Below are 12308 nucleotides of genomic sequence, written 5' to 3'. Positions count from 1 at the left end.
AGTTAAAGATGATACCTAGACAATCAATGAAGTGATTGCATCAAGTTTCATGGTACCAACAGCTTTCTTACCCGTCCAAACTCTTATGGTAGGATATTGATAATCATTTTTGGAAATCTGTTCCAAGATCTTATATACTTCATTGTAAGATTTATCCAAAAAAATACCATTGGCAGAAGCGTCAACTACCATCATCGTATGCGCATTCAACTCATTATAGAATATCTTTATCTGAGTTTAATGTTGAAATCCATACATCGGACATTTCTGAATTAACTCCTTAAATCGTTCCCAATCTTCATATAATGTTTCATCCTCTAATTGCCGAAAAGATGTGATGTCATTTCTAAGCTTGATATTCATATTTGAGGGATTATACTATAGAAAAAACCTCTAGCAAAGATCATTCCATGATGCCACTATTCCCGATAGTAAAACATTGAGCCATGCTCTCGCACAATCTCTTAAAGAATATGGAAACAGTTTAAGTCGCAGGGCGTCTTTAGGAACACCCTGTTTCCTGAATGAGTTATAGACTTCCAAGAAAAGTCTTAAGTGCAGCCGTGGATCTTCAGTAGGTAATCCATTAAACTGTTCTACTGTTTGTAAAATTTGACACATTACCGATTTTAGCTCAAATTGCTGAGATTGTATTTATAGCCTGACTATTCCTATATTCAAATCATCCAAAATTTGAATAGCATTCTCTTGAATGGCTCTGTCTCGGTCATCTATCACATGACGAATAAGAGGATTAACATCCTGATCATTTGGATTATTATTGAGACCAATACTATTTGGATTATCGTTGAAACTGGGATCATTCCCATTTCTAGCCATTTTTCTCAATTCTTTTCGCCTTCTTTGTAAAGTTCTCTCGATCTTTGGGTCGAAAAGATACTCTTTGTTAGTAGGAATGCCTCTTCTCATGCAATAATGATAAACCTGTAGAAATTAAATATAACTAAGTTAAATAAGTTAATGGAATTAAATAACATAACCAAACCAAATTACACCAAATTACTGATCCCCGACAACGGTGTCAAAAACTTGTCACGTGTGAATTTGATATGCAAATTGTGCAAGTATACACATTGGATCAAGTAATAAATTGATAAGTGAGATTGTCTCCATAGGGTTCAGATTAGGTATACAAATGATCAAGTTATTATAACAAAGTTAGATTAATGTTATAGCAAAATAATGATAAGAATGCAGTGGAAAACAAAAGGAATATTAATGTGAACAAAATGTGCAACTGATAAATAATTGAAAATGCTATGACAATACAAGAGTAAAAATGTAATGACAATTAAGAAAATAATTATATGAATAATATGTAACTGAAGAAGTAAACAACTAAGGATGCGATGACAAAGATACTACAGCAAGGGATACAGGAAATACGATGTTAGTATGGAAGGTTGGAATTACTAAAAATCTACCGTTTATTGTCAGAAATGCTTCGGTAAAATCATAATCAATCTACTTCTTAGAAAAGTTCTAAAGTGGTCTACTTCTTTCGAGAGCAAATACCTCAAGTTACCTTTCCCGTGTCTATAGGCCTTTAATAAGGTACCCTACGCTATTTCCTTCTGTATGAACACTATTCTATGTCTAGAGTCTACTACAAGTATCTGTCGAATGCTTAATCATATCATTCAATTTTGGTCCAACTAATCCAACCTTTTTAGAATTAAATTAGTTTATGGGCATGTTGCATAGTCGTCTATGTTTAAGGATTGCACGCATACAATTTAGAAATAAGACAATTGAATGAAACAGTAAATTAATTCAGATATATGCTTCAACCATTAAAGAAAATAAAAGTTTCATCGAGTAATCCCAACCCTATGAGATTTATCTCATGAGTTGGAAAATAAAATTTAAAACCAAAATTTCATTCAACATCATTTTCATCAAATCAATTCACAAAAAAAAAAATAGTTAAGAAATAACAGAAAAATTATGGGAAGATAACTTTCGCGTGTCCAGTTCACACTCCAGTGGCACAATGTCTTGTGATGGCTGAGAGGGACTGCCTTTGTCTTCCTTTTTCCTTCTCTAATCAGTTGCTACCTTCTAGTTCGCCTATGGATCTCCACACTTTGTTCCATTTTTGGGTTTCCTCATTTGGCTTTTTATAAGATTTTTTCTTAAGATAAATCCAACAGTTCAAGATTATCCTCTCCTCTTTTTTAGATTTTTTTTTGGTTTAATATCCCTTCCTTTAGGGTAGGTGGTTATCAGCTCATGTTCTCATGATCTTTTTCCTCTTTTTTAGGCTAATTTTTCTAGTGCAAGTAGAGTTGGGCTGAGACTAGTATGCGTTGAATGTTGACTCGATCATCTTTTCGAAATTTCCACGGCATACAAGTTGAGAAACTGTCCAACTTTTTGCCCCGGAAAACCTCCACTCTTGTATTTGTTTCTCCACATCCCGCGCCTGCCAAGCCATCAAACATAACCCTTCCACATGAAATTAAAAGTAACAAATAGTAACATTTAAGCATTGTCCAAGCTTCTTATACAATGTTCTAAAAATGCTAAAATAATTTCCTAAAATACAACTAACTTCACTTAAGTACAGACAATTGACCCAGTCTAAAGGCATGAATTATTACTCTTTTCAAGAGTTATCCATATAATTTCTTACCTTTAGTTCTCAAATTATACTTAAATAATTATATTAATATCAATCATTCATGACCTAACTTTATTCTTACAATCTTATACATGTTATCTTCTTTCTGTACTTTTCATGATTTACAATTTACAATTTGTTCATGTTCATAGATATATTTTAATACAAACAGTATACATGCAAGAGTCATAGTAAAGACTCACTTGGAAACTCACTTACAGTAGCTTGAACGCTAGATCTAAACATTTGACTTGCAATCAGCAGCAATCACTACTTAAAGAACATAGAAACATCGTCAAAACCCATCCAAATACATTTTACCCTATTTTCTCAAACATTGACAACTCCATAGAAGGCCCATTTTTCCTCTAACCTTATTGTTCACCAACATTAACAGACTTACTCTTCGGGATTCCTTATGCATAACTGAAATACTCACCTAGGATATGATTTAATCTCGTACTCCAAATCTAATATTCAGTTCTAGCTCAAAGGAGAAAGAAATATTGTTGGTTCTTTAAGATTCAATTAGCAATACTTTTTGAAGAAGGAAGAAGAAAAACTCCCTATTTCTTTAGTCTAAATACCTATAAATATAACTTAAGTCCCCATTGGAAACTTGAAATGTGTCATGCTCTTAAAAAAAATATCTTTATTAATGGTGTACAACTGTAAATGCAAATATAAATAAGAATCTAATATAGACAATATCTAGTTACCTTAACCAGAGGGTCCCTAATTACTACACTTACAATGCAACTAGCTCAATTACCCTAATAACATGGCGCACTATGCCTTTGGCGAGTTCTCGTTTCATAGTCATCTCTCCACTTGGCCATTATCTCATTCCAACCAATATAATGATTTGTCTTTAAACCACCTTTAACTTAAACACTATTAGGAATATGCCCATTCTGTACGCCAGAGAGAACTCTTGGGCAGATACTACTCTGCTAAATATACTAATTTAGGACCACACTCCAAAACCTTACACCAGAACTGGGGTGTTACACACAGGGTTCCTCAAACAATCTTATTCATGATCTCATGTCTTAAACTATGTTGACAAGTCCATCTACGCCTTAATTTTCTTCTCTAGGAATATGTTGTAATCTCCATACCCATATGGATGCCAAGAGCTAGTGAATTCTCCTGACAAAAGTAGAATTGGAATCTCTAAATGATCTACCTTGAATGGCGTTAACAACTTCAAGACTGTCAGTTTTTATTAGAACACTCCCAAAACCCCAATCCAGTATAAGTGTCAGTTCATCCAATATGCCCCATAATATTATCCAACTTTTGAGGAGAGGAGTTCTAAAAGTATTGTTCATCGTGCAATTTATCAAACACCAATAATGATCAGTATTGTTCGTAGATCATGCTAGAATTTTGTTTCTTATCTAAACCAAAAGTCGTGTATAGCTCACTGAGGAGAGCTCATAGAGGAGGAGCACCTAGCTCTCTGAATAAGGCCTCTTCAAACAACCTCTTAAAACACAACAATTCTTAGAAGAGTATGGGGGTAACTCCACCCGGGGGTAAGGGGCAAAACATTTACCATTGTTGAGAGCTTGGTCGATTGTCCGATGGATAATATTTTATAAACTTTTTTTGAAGAAGTCAAACCACCTAAATACAGTCTAATCTAGATTAGAGGCAAAAAAAAAGTTGACTTTTCATTCTCATCATTTACCATCTTCTACCATCTTCTAATTACTGGCATGAAGACTAGATAAATGTACACATATGTACCAACTTGTACATTTGTTTACCTTAAAACTAGAAGAAATCGTGTTTATATATGGTTATCTTAGTGATTAAATCTTGAATTGTCAACTCAAAGCATAAGTTTTGAAGTTTTAGTATTATGAGCACAATCTAGTAATCATTTTGACTAAAGAAAGTGATCCGATATCAATTAATTAGAAGTTAAATTGTAACTTTGTAAATTATCTTCTAACATTTTCTTTCAAAGAGCAGAATTGTATGGATAATTGCCGACAAAGTACAGTATTCGGAGGCTCCTGAAGTTCACAATTAGTAAATTTATCTTAGTCACTCAATTTTAAAATGTTACAAAATTATCATTAAATTATTTGAAAGTTTTCTTTTAAGTCATCGGGCGGTTAAAACCGCTACTATATGATATTCTCTATTCTCATTGTCTGCACCAATCGAAGGCTCTCATTCCCCTTCTCCAATCTCCGGCACTAATTGTCAAATCAAATTAGATCTGAGTTATGTTATTCTACTCATGGATGTGTATTAATCCAATGTACCAATCATCAAATTGTCGCTTGGAGCTCACTTGTTGAATTTTTCTAAAAAGAATTAACAATACGATGACTTAAATAAAACTTTCAATTAATTTAATGACTTAAATTAAAATTTTTAAATAATTTAATAACTATCTTACAACTATTCAAATTTAGGTAAAATATAATTTAATCAGCGCTTAGTTTACCTTAAAAAAAGTCGCAGAACATTCTTACACCAATGAATATATTTGTAAGAAACTAGAAAAAGTAAAAGGAAATGGCGGAAGTTCAGGGAAGGAAATCTGTCATGGGTAGGGACCCATCTTTAGTGCTAAAATTGAAACTCATCTCCACCGCATGATAAACAATAATTAACCATTCAATCTTTATAGATACAGTAATCACCTTAAACTTAAACCTAGTTATTTGACATGCCTTTTTTCAAACTACTGTCGTCTAACATGTTTTTATCGTTTAATTCATGCTTCAATTAACAAGTAAATTTAAAGTTTGAGCTCATGTTTACCATAGAATTTGGAACATACTCTTTAACGTGTAATTCAAGTGTATGGAATGTATTACATTTTATTTCTTTTATTAAAAGAATTTAAAAAATTAATTTTTATATAATAAATTAAAAAGTAAATTTATATATTTTTACTGTTAAAAATTAGTCTATATATATGTAGCATATCATATATTACTATTTTGATTATTTGGTTAAACTAATTTTTAATAATAAAAATAAACAAAATTTTTAACCTACTGTAAAAAATAAATTTAAGTAAAAAAATAAATTGTACTGATGCGTCCTATCTTTCCATGACCCGAAAGATATACAATGTATCAACATTTGTCATGCTTTGACCAGAATATATACTTTTATGATGGTTAGCAGGATCTGTACAAAATTAATCAAACAGTTGATGCGACATAAATCAAACCATCATAATTAGCAGGTGAGAGAAATAATGAACCACTCTTGTCTGAAATCTGAATTTTCCTCGCATACTTTTCAGGGTGGCTTTTGAGATATTTTATTTTAAAATCTGAAGTCCCTGCCAGATCCTAGAAGAACCCATTTGTCAAATTTTATTAGCCTTCTCCCTCAACTATATTTGAAATTTTGAATATATTTTAATGTATTTTGGTTCACTGTAATGGAATAGAACTGTAATGGAATAAACTGTAATTGAATAGAGTTATAATGGAATAAAGCTATAATCAGTAATCAATTGTTTGGTTGAATGGAATGGAATAGAAGTGTAATAGTATTTTTGTGTTTGGTTGAATTGTTTGGTTGAATGGAATAATATTGTAATAGCATAAGGAAAAAAACTAAAATGACTAGAATACCCTTAGCAGAATTTTTTTAAGTAGATGATTATTGTTATTGTTATTAAATTTTAATAAGATTATTATTAAAAATAATTTAATAAAAATAATAAATAATTTAACCATATTTTAACATAATTATTATTAAATATAATTTAATAAAAAAGTATATAATTTAATAAAATTCTTAATATAATTATTATATGAATTTACTAAAATCATAATATATAATACTAAAAAAATAATATATAATCTACTTTATTATTTTTAAACTGTAATATATATTTAATGTGCTAAAATATCATTAGTGAAACAAATAATTTAATTATTCTACAATAAAAACCAAAATACTAGAAGTAATAAATAACTTGAGAATTATATTTCACAGCCAAATATAATATTCATATATTAACAAAAAGTTACATATGTATTTGATGTTCTAACCAAAAAAATGGTTTCTCATTGCCTACATCTATCTATATTTTACAAATTAAACTCTAATACCAACTCCAACCATTTGGTTTGGGGAGTACTGGAATTTGATAATGAACAATGGAATATGTACAATGATCCATGTAACACGGACTTTTTGTTAAGTCATACTAGAAGACACCAATCCTAAACTCGAGAGTTCCTCAGGGGGCACAACAACAGTGTACTGAAATGCAATCTGCACTATAGGTAGTTCAGAAGAATGTCTGCAAAGGAAAAAGGAGATTAAAATATCTAAATAATATAACAGTAATGCTCCACAAATTGCTATCAACAAAAAAAGGTAGCACAACCACAAAACACTTAAAGGGAGCATGTTTCAAGCATTTAGGTGGGCCCATCTGGTGCAGGCAAGAAACTAGTACAATGAGAAAAAAAATATAATCATAATAACATTGTATAATCTAACAATTTACATATTACAAATCTGAGCATAATGAATATATTTTATTGAATCAAGAGAACTCAAAGAAAGTAGAATACTAAGCTATAAGATTCTATGCCAGATGAAGTCCCTGCATTCTAGAGCAAAATAATCCAAAATGTATGTCCATTAGATTCAACAATAAAAAATACTAGTAATATTGACTGTGGCAGCCAAAGAACGAAATTGTAATGAGTAATTAATATCTGTAAAATCCAAAATTATTAGCGAAATCAAAATCATAAGCATATGTTGCAAAAATCACAACAAATGATGTGCTGAACATTTTCATATTGTGGATCTGGGAAGAATTGACCATACTGCAAAAGGTGGGATTGAAAGAAGTGAGAAATCAAAAATTATTAGATGATATTTCCCTAGTAGGAAAATTTGAAAGTAGAAAGAGGAAAACTTACAGAATGGCCAGGCTTGAATTCAGTAGATGTCCTCAATCTTAGTACGCAAGTAAAAGCATATGGTCGACTTAGCATTCGGTACCTGCAAAGTAAGATCAATAACAACACTCAAATGGAATATCCATATAATTAACTCAAGTAGATATGAAGTATCCATATAAACATATACTTTATCATATTTAAAAAAGAATAAATTAGAGGAACTTATAGTACTAACATGTCCTGAGGAATTGTTGAATCATCTGTATTTGCATATAAGAACAAAGAGCCACCACTTTCTATGCTAAGAAATTTAAGAGATGCCAAATCTGTATACTCATTTGTAACAGCAAAAATGTCCACGCATACACCTGCTTGAATAGCCACAGCAGCCTGTAACATTTGTCAATGCTACATTTCCCAATCCACATAACTAGGATGAGATAATACAAAATTCAAATGAAAGATACCAGATCTTTGTAGAAAGGTGTCTGCTCAGGAAGCAAAGCACAATCTACATCTTCTCCTTTACTAGCATATTGCTCACCATACCTTCTTGTATCTAGTTGCCCAGGTCCATAATGATTGCAAAATCTATCATTATCTCTTAATAAAAAGTAAAATTTTAGACTCAAACATAGTGATTGCAAAATCTTTGATTTTAGAAGACTAGTACATAGTGATTGCAAAATTACATGATTTAATTAGTATAAATGAGGATAAACAACACTATTCTAAGTGAAAGGCTCAAACAAAAAAGGTTATACCACATACAAACATATGCACGGTCCCTTTTTAATTCTATTCTTACAAAATAACCCTATATTATAGTTAAGAAATCGAGAACAACAAAAAAAGAAGAGAAAGAGCAAGGGGCTCACCATTGATTCGGAGGCAGATAGACGAGAAATAAATCTACAAATCTCGCGTTTGTTTGGCGAAAGAAGAGCAAATCGAAGTAGAGTGATTTGGGAGACTGCGATAGCCAAAGGGTTTATAAGAGCGAGGGCTTTTGAGAGTTCAACTAGAAATGTCGTCGATTAAGGAATCAAATGCACTTACTGTAAATAAGGAGGTTCAACTAGGAGGAAGATGAAGATGAAGATGGCGATAGCCAAAAAAATGTTCACCGGACCTTGGATGAAGGGGAGGAATGCCAGAGTCGGAGGAAGCAAGAAATGGTTGCCGTTGAGTGTTTTTGAGGTGAGAATTTGTGAGGGTAAAATAGGGTTGATTTGGGATGGAATGGGTAAACAGTGAAGAGGGAAGGGAGTAGAAATCCTCAAATTTTTCTACTTAAGGCCGGAATGGAATACACCCGTAATAGGGTATTCCCTTCAACCAAACCTCTGTTTAAGTGGGAAGCAGAATAAGCTTGTAATAGGCATTACCTTCAACCAAACATGTTGCAAGGTGATATTGAGTAAGTTTATTACTTGAATACAGGTGATTGAGTAAGTACTTTAGTAAAGGAGTGAAATTTCTTAATTATAGTTTATTAGCTATTTATATTTGTAATTTTTTTAAATAGAGCGGTTTAATAAAATTTATCATTTACTTTAAAATCATTTTTATTTGTCTTTAACGAATTTTTCACACAAAGTAAAATATAAGCAAATATTAGTTCACTGACTACTTAACATTTAACTAAAAATAAGTTGTATTATGCGGTCGAATCATAACACGAAAATTTAACTTATATTAGTAGGTAACTTAAAAGGTCTGTAGTTTGATGAATCAAAATCAATCAAATTGATTAAGGGAATATTATGTTATCTATCAAACCCAATTGAGGAGATACCTTATCTTAGGTATGGAGCAGATGACTCCCAAAAGACAGAGGCATATATGTGATTGTCTGGATTGAAAATACATCGGACATGACCTAAGTTGAATTAATCCTAGATCTGTTTATGAATTGATTCACTTGTAACATTCATAGTGTGACTTGTCTTAATCTTGAGTAAATGACTGACTATATGTGCATGACTCAAATACTTTGCTGTATTAAAAGTTCGAGTTCAAATAACTAAAGAAATGAAAGCTGGTACATTAAGTATACAACTTTTGAATTACATAGCTTTATTTACAATAGTGGAATTCGTAGCATGAGTTCAGATTATATCCTCTCATCGATATTACATGACAAATGGAAAAGTAATGTGGCCATGGGTAATTTGTCTCGGACTAATGATATAATTACTATTTGTTAGTAATTAATGTTTTCATGGAGAGAGATGTAATGGTTACCATGAGATAAAATAGGATCATACTAGGTGAACAAATTTAACCCAAAAAGATAAAAGATATCCTATGAGAGTAACACACTTATGACAATGTCATTGGACAAACATTTATAAAGTTGTTTTCGTAATGGTATACAAGGAGGAGTTCAATCATGTTATATTGGTGGAATTACTTCATGATTAAATAATATTGTAATTAATAGACAAAGAGCCGAAATTTAATTATAAATTATTTGAGCCCTAATTATATATGTCCAATCGATCCCTCCATTATCTCAACATAACCCAAAACGATTTTACATGTAGAACTGATATTATTGAATGGATAAAAACTATGATTAAGAGAAATAGATTGCATGTATCATTATCTATAGTGAATGTGTTTTCTCGCTAAGTACATAATATGACTTAGAGATTAAATTAATTTCTTTAAATTAATATTTAATTTATTGCAATAGAGAATGTAAGCTTTGACATTTGAAAAAGCTAAGCTGATAAGATGAAGAAGCATTAGGTGAGTCTCTACACTCCATCCTTGGAATGCTAAGATTGTTTAAGATAATTAGATATATGGTATCTATCACATAGTTTAGCATGCATGAGATAGTTAGAAATCCATGTTTAAAGGGAAGGTGTATTCCATGTCAGTATGTAAGTGAAACACATATATATATTGCATGATTTAAAATGGTGGGAAAATAATTGATAGGATATATGAAGTTAAAATTTGAGGAATGAGAACTTTTATTAGATAACGCCATACGGTATTTTGTGTCTGAACCATGATGTGTGAAGCTCCAAGCTTTGTAGAGGGACGCTACGGTGTTTGAGCATCAACGTTAGAAATGGTGAATGGAAGAATAGATGGAATAAAATGGGTTAAGTAAATAAGAAAAATCATGGTTAGGCCATAGGTCCTATCGGAGGCTATACACCTAAAAATGAGTAAGACCATAGTTGAAAGATGTTATGGCATCATATGTTGGTTCGACGATAAACATGAGTAAGACCATAGTTGAAAGGCGCTATAGCATCAAATGAAAAATGCTTGAACGATAAATAGGGCTAAGACCATAGTTGAAATATGTTATACCATCATTTGGTAGTCTGTCAGGACAGAAAACACAGGGTTATATTGTGTAAAACCATGCTGAAAGACGCTATGACATCATAGAGAGTCTGTTAAGATAGTAAACACTGGGTAGCCTGCTGGGGCAGTGAACATGGGATAGTCTACCAGGACAGTAAACACGGGTAGTCTGTCGGGACATTAAACATGGGGCAAAAAGGTGTAAGACCATAGCTCTGTTGTGGCAATCAATAGTGTCTGATGGGACATTAAATACGAGGTAGATTGTCAAGACGATAATTAAGGAAATTCACACATATGGAATAAGAGTTAGTAGAATAATGCAAACATTGGCGAGTAGGTTATGGGGAACTTGCCGAACAAGGAAAATGAGGTCGAAAAAGGAATAGTTCACTAAATAGTAGTCACAGAATTTGGTAGGGCATAATGGTAGTAACACAACAAGAACTAGACATGGGAAACGACATACCAATAATGCCTTGTAATTAGGGTAAGGGGAAACTGACTTAGCTGTTGATCGCGATTAATGATCCGCCAAATAAATGCTCAATGAGGCTCTGTTTGTTAGTGACCACCTCCGGACGTACCAACATCCAGAATAGAAATCCTGCACAAAATATATGGAAAGGCGGCATCCGCAAGTATACAGGTCAGGTTGTAATATAGTTACAACAGAGTAGATGAGTACTCCGAGGATCATACCCAATGGAGGCGAGCACGAAATTAGTTCTAACCTAAGCATAAATAGATCTAATTAGTTTAAATGAACTATATTATGATGAAATAAAAAATTTTTTGGTGATCTATACTAATAATAATAAAAGAAAGAAAATAAATAAATAAATCATGAGAAGTCAAATAATAAAATATATCAAATTTGAGTATAGGTGATTAGCTCGTTTAAGTAATCATAATCAACTATTGCTTCGGGTTTTCTTGTTCAATTAACTAGTCGATACCCCAACAGGATCTTCTGATCTTCCACTAAAATAATGAGTCGACAAGAACTACTTATCTCTCGTCCTCATAGTCCAGACCGATTTAGGGTTAAGGTGTTCACGGATAGGCCATACCAAATTTGGGTTAATTCCCACCTTAATGACTTCCTAGGATTGTCAGGCCTAGGGTTTAGGTTTTTCCTTTCTTGAACAACTGATTCGCTAAGAAAACCCTACAAAACAGTTAATTAATCATACCTCCACTCGATAATCCCCCACAGGTGGATTAGTTCCTCATAGTTTTCATAAACAATATAAACTTGATAGAAAGAGTATACATGAATAATAATTCAAGAGTATAAAGTTCAGAAGAAGCCTGATTTGTATTAGAATTGAATACAGAATCCTTACAAAGTTTAATTATGTTTCACAAATATTATTTCTTTCACAAAGCAAATAAAAAAACTGAAATAAACCTAAAGC

The 12308-nt window shown here is 32.0% G+C and overlaps 1 long non-coding RNA gene and 1 other non-coding gene across 3 annotated transcripts; one reads left to right on the top strand and one right to left on the bottom strand.

Moving 5' to 3' along the window:
• Positions 1–247: 247 nt before the first annotated feature.
• LOC121218789 (small nucleolar RNA R71) lies at positions 248–354 on the top strand. Its single transcript, XR_005915266.1, has one exon. It is a non-coding gene; the product is annotated as a small nucleolar RNA R71 (small nucleolar RNA).
• Positions 355–6597: 6243 nt separating this feature from the next.
• LOC107901811 (uncharacterized) lies at positions 6598–8850 on the bottom strand. Of its 2 annotated transcripts, none has more exons than XR_005914846.1 (6): positions 8614–8850; positions 8433–8527; positions 8022–8145; positions 7790–7944; positions 7573–7654; positions 6598–6938 (listed from the first exon to the last, which is right to left on the bottom strand). It is a non-coding gene; the product is annotated as an uncharacterized lncRNA (long non-coding RNA). The 2 variants fall into 2 exon arrangements; XR_005914845.1 differs by having other exon boundaries at positions 8022–8157; positions 8614–8845.
• Between the last annotated feature and the right edge of the window lie 3458 nt (positions 8851–12308).

Source organism: Gossypium hirsutum, chromosome D06, assembly GCF_007990345.1.
Source record: "Gossypium hirsutum isolate 1008001.06 chromosome D06, Gossypium_hirsutum_v2.1, whole genome shotgun sequence".
In the NCBI taxonomy this organism is placed as follows: Eukaryota; Viridiplantae; Streptophyta; class Magnoliopsida; order Malvales; family Malvaceae; genus Gossypium; species Gossypium hirsutum.
The sequence above is the reverse complement of the archived record's forward strand: the minus strand, read 5'-3'. Positions and strand labels throughout refer to the sequence as shown.